Source organism: Polypterus senegalus, chromosome 18 (assembly GCF_016835505.1).
Source record: "Polypterus senegalus isolate Bchr_013 chromosome 18, ASM1683550v1, whole genome shotgun sequence".
In the NCBI taxonomy this organism is placed as follows: domain Eukaryota; kingdom Metazoa; phylum Chordata; class Cladistia; order Polypteriformes; family Polypteridae; genus Polypterus; species Polypterus senegalus.
Window position 1 is genome coordinate 90,551,994 of NC_053171.1, and position 12,560 is coordinate 90,564,553.

At 37.5% G+C, this 12,560-nt stretch overlaps 1 long non-coding RNA gene across 1 annotated transcript in view; it reads left to right on the plus strand.

Annotated features, from left to right (window-relative positions):
• LOC120519035 overlaps positions 1-12,560 on the plus strand; it is a 198,734-nt gene that overhangs the window by 13,489 nt on the left and 172,685 nt on the right. The gene's annotated exons all lie outside the window — the stretch shown is intronic.

The following is a 12,560-nucleotide window of genomic DNA, read 5'->3' on the forward strand; positions in this document are numbered from 1 at the left end:
AGATCGCATTAGCGCGAACAAGAGGAAATTATTACTTCGTGAAATAACGGAACAGCAAAAAGAGATTGAATATATGGATATAGGTGATATGACAGAAATATGTGAAAATTGATTGGCTTTAAAGTTTAAGTAGGAGACGTATAGATCGTCTAATTCATGTTGCCATCAGGGAAAAGTAGTGTTTCTTCCCAATGAAGAGGCGTATCTGTAAGAAATAAAAGATTTATTATTTGGTGAAAGTGAAATCCACAAATACTACAGGCAAAATATCCAAATCTACAATAATGTGTTCGCATTTGCATCATCCAATGCTCAAAACATAGATTTACACGATCCAGGACCATACGCTATTAGAGTCTGTGGTCCCGCAACAATTAAAGCTACTACAAGTTTACTTTCAAAGAAACCACAATTCGATCAGGTTTATATTTATGATCACAGAGAAGCAATGCAACATACAATTGAAAGAGTTAAATGATCAGATAAATTAGAAATTCTACAGCCAATAATGGATACAAATCCATACGTCCAAAAGTATCACACTTTACACAAAATTTACCTGAAAAACATGGACAAAGAAGTTTTCTTGGATATCTCTATGAATCCAAAAGATCACGTTCACATATATAATAAACCAACATGTGAGAAATTGTCAGCGATAATACTTTCCAATGACGGAGATATCAAAGACAGAGCTGATATTCATGTTTAACCAAAAGCACAGCATGATTCGTCGCAAGCTTTAGATCTGGGAAATGACTAGCGCATAAGTACCTGCATGGGGGCAGAGCCCCCTAGTGTTAGATAAAATATATGTACATTTTAAGCATAGTGATAAATCAGAATGGTCCACATTAATAAAATAAGTGTTTGTGTGCCTGTCTGTGCATCCAATTAGTTGCTATGTCTCTGCCGTTTCAAACGATTGCACATCAAAAATATATACAAATCCCATAAAACATTGCATATACAGGGTGGTCCAGATCTAATTATGCAATTTTCATTACGCTATAACTTATTAAGTTTATTACATAGAGAATTCACAAAAAAAAATCTTTTAGTTGCCTATAGATGGTAGCACCTGCCCTGCATTTCAAAATAGCGGGGAGACGGTTGTCAGTCGAACAGCAATTCTTTTGTCTTGTATTGTTTTCCTGCATTCCATTAAAAGTTGCATAATTAGATCTGGACCACCCTATATATGAGAGACGTATTCATTGCATGGTGTCCTGCAAACATTAATATTAAGGTCTTTAGATTTAAACCCATCTTAGACAGGTAGCATAGCTTTTAATTGAATGATAGTAATATCCTTATGTATATGCAAGAGTTTTACTGGGTAGATAAGTAAGTATGTCTGGTTCTTCTGTGTCAATTAATGCAAGAACTTTACTGGGTATGTAAGTAAATATGTTTAATACCTCTGTATTAATCAGATACAACATATGTTCTAGGTGCTGGCTGTTACTTGATGTTGTAAACAATAAGGCACTCTTGACTGAAATAATCTGTCTCAATGATTCAGAAATCACTAAATTTGTGTTTTGAGCTGAACATACAGTACTAAACTCAGCAACACAATCTCGAGGGGTTTTAACATGTTGGGTAACACGTTAAAAGTACTGCACACTGCATAGTCCAATCACTTTTTAACATAACGAGTAACCTAATGCATATCTTACGGAAGTCAAAATGCTATCATTGTTCCAGCAGTATTGGGTGTAACGCAAGAAGCACACATGTCTGGTCCTGTGCAGGGTTCGATTGGTAGTAACAGGAACCTATTAATAAATATCAATTTGAATAAACATATTTATAACAGAAACCTATTAATAAATGTAAATTGGAATAAACATATTTATAAAACACAAGAATATTATCACAGGTGTCATGCTTATTTTCGGATTCAATGTGGCTGATGAGAATGTTTAACTCTTTTTTGTGCTGTATAATAATATTGGAGCATTTTGTCAAAGAAGAACTCAAGAAGATTAAAACTTGTGCATGTAGATTATTAAGAAACCAGGTTTCCAGTTCAATCAGATTATGTATGCATGCAAAGGCATTTTATTGTATCTTGCATTATGCCTCAACGTATGTATTCATGAAGAGCGATCTCTGTAGGAGCAAAAGCATTATACATGTGCGTGCACTGAGGTGAATGGCACAGCTGAAAAATTCATTTGCATGAAATCAGTTTGTCTGCTCACAACAATGAACACAGTTCTCACAACAGTCAGCAAGTAGTCAATAGTGATCACACTACAACAATAAAGTCTGGAAGAAGCCATTGTTTTTCTAAAACTAACACCTCCACAGTTTCTCAGTCTGAAATAAGTATTTCATTGTGAATGATTAATTAATGGTTTGTAATTCTATTTCATTTTCTACCTTATTTTATAATATGGTGCAGTTACATGCTTTGTACATTAGTCATGTTTTTATTTCAAAGTTATTTTCACAATATAATCTACTGTAGTTAGATGATAGTACATAGTGTGATTGTTTTTGTTGGTGGTTTGCATAAAAGCATGTGAAAGTTTCATGAATCTAGACAAATCAGTAGTCAGGCAAAGTTTCCACTTGGAATGCAGTTTATTGGGAAGTATTTGGTTAACTAAAAGTTGGCAGTGTCTTAGATACATGTGTCACCAGTACCTTCAAACCAGGAGGACTTTGGGGCAGCATGCAAATGGAGGTCTACATCCCCTGGCCTGGGTAATTCTTTAAAAAAGTAGCAGATGCCCGTGTAATACATGACTGTAAAGGCAACCAGCCTCAAGCGTGGCACATGCTTCACCAGTAAAACAATAATCTAGAAAGTATTAATAAGCAATAAAATGCATTGGAATGTTTCTCTTTTCTAATACTCGACAACACCTTTCTTAGAACTAAGTAACACAAAGGTGAGTTTGCTCTAATGTAATTAATGCTGGCTTTGCTAAAGAAATACAATCATAAAAATAACAATAACTAAAAAGGCAGCAATAGGCAAAAATTCTGTTTCTAATCAGAGAGCCCTTTACACTCGTCATAGGCAGAACTTTATAAATAACAGAAAGTAGCACAATTAAAGAACCATTACAGTTAATTGAAAAATAAAAGTCAGACTTAATTTTCTTCTATAGGAGTGAGTTATCAGAGCTTAGGTTGATAAGCACCTGCTTGTATTCCATCTGGAACAAAGAATTAGGAAAACTAAGCCTTACAAATTGATATTGTAATTAAGATAAAATTGCAAACAAATTTTTGCCTGATACTCTATGCTAATTGGATCAACATTAATATTGCACTATTAATGGCTTGAATTAATTTACTGGAACTCAACATCTTCAGTAGTAACAGTATAAATATTTCATTTTAGCTTCTATCACTCTGATTGATGGACAGGACCAAAAAAGGGAATAGTCTTCAGAACAGACCCCGTCCATGGTATAACAACATGTCTGTATAATGTTAACAGGAGTAACAGGTTAGTGACAACATAGACAAACAGACAGTGAGTGTTACATTTTCACATAAAAAAGAAGCACCAACGCATGACTGTTTCATTACTCTATTCTTGTAAATGATATTATTTGGGCTCTGTTCTGCTACTAAATCATGCCGAAAAGGAGGGAATGAGGAAAAAAGTTAGTCACGGTGCAGTGTGTAATAACATTTTGGAACTGAAAACATTAAAATAGACAACCTTATAAAGCCGGCAACAATATAATTCATATGAGTTTCTATTTGGGCTGCAAAACAGTATCATCATTTTACTTTTCAATTTCTTTGACTAACAGCGCAGTGGCTGTAACACTCGTGTCTGACTGATCCAGCAACTTATTTCAAATGCCACATCTGGGACCTCATGCATAACGCCATGCATAGAATTCACACTAAAACATGGCATACTGACAAAAGCGGAAATGTGCGTATACACAAAAAAATCCAGATGCATAAAACTGTGCTAACGCCAGCTTCCACGTTCTTCCTCTACATAAATCCCGGTCAGCATGAAAAGTAACGCATGTGCACGCACCTGCCGCACTCCTCCCAGAATTACGCCTCTTTCAAAATGCAAATCAATATAAATAGCCCTTCAGCTCAGCGATCTGTGAAAAGGCAATGGTAAAAGCACGGGGGAAAATAGAAGAATTTCAGTGAATACCAAGTGGAGGAAAAGACAAACGTACTATTTTTTGGTTTAAACAGTGGTATAAACAACAAAAGGAAGTTGATCGAGTGACATAGAGTGTCGGAGAAACTCGAAAATTCATGTTCACAAAGTTGCACAGTGCACAAAATAATAAAGAACTTGTCAGATATCAAAGTCACCATGGAAAGGCGAGTTGTAGCCCATCATCTGAGTGTCATATGGAAGCTTATTAGAGTACAGAGAAAAGAAAAAAATATAGGAACACAGTAGGGAAAAAAGCTCGAAATATCAACTTTAATCTCAAAGTTTCCACTTTAATCATGTACAGTAGCTTATTTTGTCATTAAAGTAGATCATAAACTTCATCTTTAAATCGTTTAATTTACTAGTTTCTCAAATCCCATCATAACTAAAGTATCACGTTAAATGGTTTGTATTATATTTGTTCTTCTATGTGCTCTATGTGTATGAGTCAATATATGCTTCTTAAACGGGCTCTCTCTTCCTTCGACAGGACACAGAATCCATTACATTCGTGATATTACAGCTCTCTGAATAATTAAAATACTGAGATGTATACGTCATATCATTTTCATGATGAAATGAATTAAAGCATGTTATTAACCATGGGAACACGGTGGCGCAGTGATAGTGACAAGCTGGCGCCCTGTTCAGAGATTGTTCATGCCTCCCGCAAGATGCTTGCTGCGCCGTGCACGACCTTCTATGAAATAATTTACTGCAGCAGTACTGTCTCTCTCAATCGTACTAACCCCCAATTCTTGTCCTTCCTTTTCTTTCTCCAAGTACCCAATCGCCACACAATCAGCTCCGTAATAGACGTTAAGCCATCTGTAAGCTTAGAATGACAATTCTTCAAAACTTTTAAGGAACATTGAAATATCTTCATAGTACGTGTTTAATTATTCAATCCATCTATCCTTCCAGTGTCGCGCCAGCCCCAGCAAGAATACAGAGCGAGGCTGGAACAATTCCTGAACGAGACGCCAGCTTGTCGCTAGCGCTGTGGCACCGTGTCCTCACATGTTTAATTATTAACAATATTAATTATTTAAATGATGTTAACATTTTATCTGTATAATGTAATAAACATATTTTGCTGCTTTTCATCTTAAAAATGATATCGTCATCATATGTAAATATACCTTTTATAAAGTGGCTCAGGTTGTGCAATATTATAAACTGTATTGCAAGTTTACAGTGAGGTGATTGTACTTATAAGTACCAAACAGTTCTACCAGGAGTACTTGATGGACTGGTTGAGTGCGTTTAGAGTTCTTGTACTATGATTTGTTCTAAAACCTGACTGAATCTTATCAAGAATAGCAGGTTGAATCAAGTAAGCATTGAGTTGCTCATTGAGCTGCTTAATTACTGCCTTCTCTACAATTTTACTTAAGAAAGACAAGTTAGAAACTGGTCTAAAGTTATCAAAAACAGAAGAGTTAAGATTATTTTTCTTGAGTAGGGGTTAAACAGGTGCGGTCTTTAGACAGTCAGAGAAGACCCCCATATCTAATAATGAGTTTATTATGTTAAGCACAATGCTTATCAATAACCACATCGGAGACTTCTTTAAATAAAGCCTGTTGGCACTGGGTGAGGGACGCAAGTGGAGAGTCTCAGTTGGGAAATTATTCTACGTAGTTTGGGTCGATCTAATTCCAATGAAAGAATTTAACTTACTGAAAAGGGCATGCTGGGATTCAATTAGATTAAATTTGGGGGGGTGTTATTTCTAATATTATTTATTTTGTGCTTAAAAATATACGAAAATTCTCACAACTTTCACCAGTAGTTTAGGTGGCATTCCATTGAGTGAGTTGGGTTTAGAAGACGATCAATAGTTGAAAATAAAACTCTTTGATTACTAGCATTAACATTTATAATTTTAGAGACACAGGACTGCCTGTCAAGGTGGACTGCATTGCTATATTCAGTTATTTTAGCCATCATTATTTCATATTGGAGTATCAGTTTAGTTTTTTTTCCAATTACACTCAGCTCACTGGCATGTTCTCTTTAAAACAGACACTCTTTGGGTCTTCCAAGGTATAATAATGCTGCAGGATTTATTAAATGTCTTTTCAGGGACCACTATGTTAGCACTTTAGCATTAAACTTTTCCAACTTACTATTTATACTATTAGTATTACTAAGGTAAGTATAGCTAACTGACTAATTGTTTAGAATATTAGCAAACATTGAGGCTGCAGATATATCAAAACAGGCTTGAGGCTTAAAGTCCAGTGTCCAAGTCAATGTCAAACTGCCAAATCTTCCATAAACTATTTATATGTCACTTCAGTAGGTTGGGGTCTTGTGCACAGTAAGGTATGCTGGTAAATGAATATCTGTATAAAATAAAAAATTTCTTCATGCATCAGTTACTTGTATCCCCCAGCAGCCTAAACTTAACATCCATCCGTTATCCAACCCACTATATCCTGACTAAAAGGTCACGGGAGCCATTCCCAGCCATCACAGGGCACAAGGCAGGAAACAAACCCTGGGAAGGGCACCAACACACACTAGGGACAATTTAGAATCGCCAATGCACCTAACCTGCATGTCTTTTGACTGTGTGAGGAAACCCACGCAGACACAGGAGAAAATGCAAACTCCATGCAGGGAGAATCAGGGAAGCGAACTCGGGTCTCCTAACTGTGAGGCAGCAGCGCTACGACTGCGCCACCGTGCCACCCCCTAAGCTTAACACTAGCCGTGTAATCCATTCCTAGGATTTCCACGTAAAATGTGATATTTTGCTTTCCAGACGAAATGTCCCAATGACCTTTTACTTTTATTATCTTATAAAATTATTGTTTAAACTGGCCCAGGCAGTGTGTCTGATCAATGCTTATGTTACTATAAGTTAAGTGGATTGTGGTCACTGGTGTGAATACAGCCAAAATCACCCATCAGGTATCAAATCATGGAGCCAAAATGACTTGAAACAAGTGACTACAGTGTATCCATAAAGGTGCCGTGACCTGCTGGGTGTTAGAAGTCATTCCACCCTCCTGGCTTATTATGTGATATTTCCAGGATAATGTTAATCCCCTAATCAAAACACCTCTCCTCCCCTCGTCCTGATTTACATGCATCCGCTGATTTCCCAGGATGTTTATGGAAGGCGAGATTAGTTACCTAGTGTGCGCTGACATTTTCCCTTTGCACTGAACTAATTTGCTGCTATCTGAAACACAATAGTGTATTCTTATAGAGTACCTAGTAAAGTTGGAACATCATTTTAAAGTGGATATTTTCCTTTCACTCAGTAAAAAACTTTCTTGACAGTTTCTCACGTCCTTTCTTCTGAAGATGTCCATACTTAGCAAAACCCTGACAAACATCATTCTTAGCGCGCTGCCGAGGCCAATGCAGATAATGTGAGTGCAACAATTTATAGTAGGTTTTATTTAGAAAGCTGAGTTATCATACAGTAAGATGGAGAGACAAGGTATTATAAATTAGGAGAAAATATTCCTGCATAGAGATTGAAGGCCATTTTCTTATAATATTAAAAAAATCCCATTTACTTATAGGCAAAGCACAAAGTGCTCTATTACAGGAGTATCTCCCAGCACTTATTGCAGCTTTCTTATTTTCAAGGGCTGGATTTCAAGAAATTTCAAATATTGTCAGGAAACCCTCATACTATACAGTATGTACTCTATAAGCATATACTGTACAGTGGAATCAGAACATGTTCACACTCTCTTTGCTTTTTACACACTTTATTGTGTTATAGATTTAATTTTAAATGGATAAATCTTCCATATTTGCCTATCACTCTACATTCTATAACCTATAATGACAAAGTGAAGACATGCTTTAAGAATGTTTTGCAAATTTATTAAAACTGAAATTCTGAAATCTCTCATTCATATAAGTATTATTTGCTGTGGCACTCCAAATTTTGGTCAGATGCATTATTTGGTTTAATTCTCCTTGAAATGTGTCTTAAACTTGTTGGCAAGTTGAAGTACTGGACATCATTTAGAAAGGCACACACCTGTAAAGGTCCCAAAATACATGCAGCATGTCAGGACATAAACCATCCCACGTAGTCCAAGGACCTCTCTGTACACCTGTGTGATAAAATTGTGGTGAGGTACAGATCAGGGTAAGGGTGTAAAACCATTTCTAAAGCTTTGACTGTTTTCCAGGAGTACAATGGGCTCAACAATTGTGAAACAAAAGAAGTTTGGAACCACCAGGACTCTTCCTAGATTGAGGTCTGGCCAAACTAAGTAACAGAGCAAGAATGGCCTTGTTCAGAGAGGTGACCAAGATCCCAATGGTCACCCTAAGTGAGTTTCAGAAGTCCCATGCTGAGATGGGAGAGCCTGCTGGAAGGACGACTATTTCAGCCACATTCTATTAATCAGGTGTTTATGGTACAGTATGGCAGAGTGGTGGCTCTGAGGCTAGGGATTTGCTCTGGCAATTGGAAGGTTGCTGGTTTGAATCCTGTAAACACCAAAAGTAACTCCACGTCGTTGGGCCCTTGAGCAAGGCCCTTAACCTGTAATTTCTCCGTCCTGGGTATGACGTTAATCTGCATCCATCCCTGCATGGAAAAACCTGGGGGTTGGTGGCAGAATTGGCACTCCAGCCACCATAAAACAACCTCACACTGGTTCCATTCCATCTGAACTAGTGTGGTGGTGAGGTGTCACCTGTTGCATGGCTGTAATCGGGTCCGAATCTGGGTTCCTGAGTTGGTTTGTCATGCGGTGGGTGCGGCAAGTTGATGTATCAGTGCATGCTCCTAACCTCTCTCCTCTCCTCTATGTTACAGTGGCAAACTCCCACATGGAGTTTGCCAAACTGCACTTAAAGGACTCAGAGCATGAGGAAAAATATTGGTCAGTTGAGACAAAAATTGAAGTCATTGGGCAGAACTCCATGTACTGTCACTGTTGAAGAGTAAGCCATCTTACCTTATGCCATCATGAAGGTAGCAGTATCATGCTATGGGGGTAGTTCTTAGTGGCAGGGACAGAGAGACTGGATAGAACTGACAGAAGAATGAATGCAGCCAAATACAGAGAGGTCCCTGAGTGTACATAACCTCAGACTGGGGCAACAGTTCACATTTCAGTATGACAATGACCTGAAACATACAGTCAAAAACAGCTGTTGAGTGGCTTCAGGACAAGTTTTGGACTGTCCTTAAGTGGTCCAGCCAAAGAATCAATCCCTATAGAACATCTATGGAGAGACCTGAAGAATGAAGTTTACAGATACTTCCAATTCAGTCTAACAGATATGTCAGTTTAATGAAGTTAGTAGCATTTTAAAGTGTATTCATTTATCCCAGTGCTCTAATCTACAAAAAATCACTGCCTAAAGTCTATTTCTTCAGTGGTAACCGAGTACAATACCACATTAAAAGAATTTAAAATAATCTTGGCTCCCTTTCAATAATAGTTAAAGTCTAAAGCATGAAGCTTATATTTTGCTTAATTCATTTAAAAGTAAACAACATTTTACAACACTTATAAGTGTAGTAGATTGTAAATCTGATTATTTTTGTGAGTACCATAACATTAAATTTTATGTCATGGTAGCCACCAAAAATACAAACATTCCTCTGAACCCATGTGGTCCTTTCAGATGGTTAGCACCCTACCTCATTTCACAGAGAAGGCATCATTTAAGCAAGGTTGCATAAGTCCTCCATTTTAACCCTTTGGCAGAGCTTCTAAACTTGAGCTAGTTTTTATTTAGCTAAAGCTAAATATTATTATACTGGCATGGATTCTACAATATTTTGAATGCTTTTCCCCAAACAATGAGGAGCCTACAAAACTGAAATAGCCTACATTGAAATTTCTTCCATTGAATATATGTACATTTTGGCAACCACAAAATAACTACCTATTTATATTGTGGGTTTTTTTTCACATCATACCGTTGGTTTATTGTATCGGGAATGTACTATCATAAGTTATTCCAGTCTCCATCAGAACTGCCCAAGGTTTATTGTATTCAGACTGTTTATGATCATATCCTAGGATTATTGTATTTGGCCTGTACTATCATAAGATGTCTCAATTTTATCTTTTTAACTTTTTCTACACTACTGGTGGTTTGTTGTGTTCTGGACGTGCACTGTCTCTCAGCATGTCAGGGGACCAGAACATTGTGCAGTGTGGTCTAGCCTCACTTGGAGAGGCAAAATGGGGGGGTGGCGGAGAGAGAAAGAGAGCAATGCTATTACTTATTTATTCTTTCTACCCCAATAACGGCATATGCCAACATAACAATAGGCTCCACAGTCATAACACCTGGCAATAATATAAAATCTAGGTCAAAGCTCTCATATGTAACAATCGCACTAGCTTATCTTAAGACTACAAAATGCCACCAAAATTTCAGAAGCAATGTGTCTATGACCAAACAGTGTACTTTGTGACCTGGAATGTCAAATATCTCAATCATGAATTAAAGAGAAAAGAGTATTCTCTCACCTAACAGGTCTACAGTGATCCCTCGCTATATCACGTTTCGACTTTCGCGGCTTCACTCTATCGCGATTTTTTTCTCATACACACTTACGTCACTACGCATGTGCTTTCTGAGAACTTTTATCTAAGCCCCACGATGGCTCCTAAATGTGCTGCTTTTTTTAAGCCTTCTGACAATAAAACTAAGCGCCGGAGGAAGATGCTTACTATCCAGGAGAAGGTGAAACTCTTGGATATGATCAAAGATGGCAATACCCTACAAAAGCCTCCTCACGCATATGAAAAGACAGCGCCAGCAACTGCCTATCAAGATGTTCTTCAGTCGCGCACCCAGACACCCACTGCCTACTCCTAGTACTCCTTCAGCGGAAGAAGATAACAACGCACCTGCTGAAGATACTGCACCACCTGAAGATCTCCTACTGAGGTCGTGCCTTCATAGGTTAGTGGTTGTGTGTAAGAACTGTGTGTGTGTTTGTGTGCAATTAAATGTACAGTACAATAATCTACTATATAAAAGCATTCGGGATTGTCCTCCTGTCCCGTGAGTGCAAAGCGTAGCGGTATTCCACTTATTACAGACTTACTTGCGGTACGAAGTGACACGACGTGAGCAGAGTTCTGGTGTTCCCATCGTTACCTTGCTTTTGTGCGCGATGCGCTGGAAAAATAGACAAAATTATGTCTCTGGAAATAATTAATGTTAATGGAGTACAAATGCCTCACCGCCTAGTAAATATCAGGAGAGATGGTGCTTGCTTATTCTCATCTATAGCTTATTTAGTGCATGAAACTCCGTCTTTAGCGGTACAGATTCGGGCTGACATTGTACGACTTTGGACAGGCATTTGAGGGGATAAAAAAACTTTGGTTTTCGGGAGATGTTATGAATGAGCACTTTGATGTTCTCATTCCCTACACTTACATGCCTGATGTACACATGGAGCGCACAAATTGAGGATAAAAGTTGGTCGCCATAAAAGGCGAGTGAGCCTAGTAATGTGATATTTGTAACGTCTAATATGACTTATTTTCTCTTATTTTGTCTAATATATTGGGTAATACGAGTGTAATGGTGACTAAAGGGTGTTATTTCATGTCTAGAGGGCTCTAATAATGTTAAAAAACGTATTTAGAAGGTCGTAAACAGGTTTTCTATAATCTAACTGCGAAAATATTTGATTTATAAATAAAGAATCCTACTTCACGAAAATGTATTTATCACGGTAGAGTCTGGAACGGATTAACTGTGATAAACGAGGGTTCACTGTATATAAAGAAAACTAGGGGTGTGGGAATCTTAATACACACAGATGTACTATCTGATCCTGGAACAGGACATGTCATGGTGATGGGCAATTTATTTCAAACTAAAGTGATTTTGATAAGTATCTATGCACCTAATATCATTGACAGAGATCTCTTTCTAATGTGAACACTCATAAAATTATAATGACCATACACTTTGATTGCATTTTGAATTCAGACCTGGATAGGTCTTCTACAGTGGCAATAACATCTGATACAGTAAAAATAATTACTCAGTTTTCAACAGATAACAACTTATCAGACCCATGGAGATTTTTAAATCCAAACCTAACAGCATATTCCTTCTTCTCACCAGTATATCATTGTTATTCAAGAATTGATTATTTCTTCAAAGATAATGATTTTTTGCCCATTATCTTCTAAGTATGACGCTGTTGTTATCGCTGACCATGCCCCTTTGATCATGGAGCTTAAATCAATGTACCCTACACACTCATCTCATATCTGGCGTCTTAACCCCCTGTCATTAGCTGATGAGAACTGTACAGAGTTCATATCCAAGCAAATGGATTATTTCCTAGAGACAAATGCATCCTCAGAGATCTCTACAGGAATACTCTGGGACACTCTGAAGGCATTTTTAAGAGGAC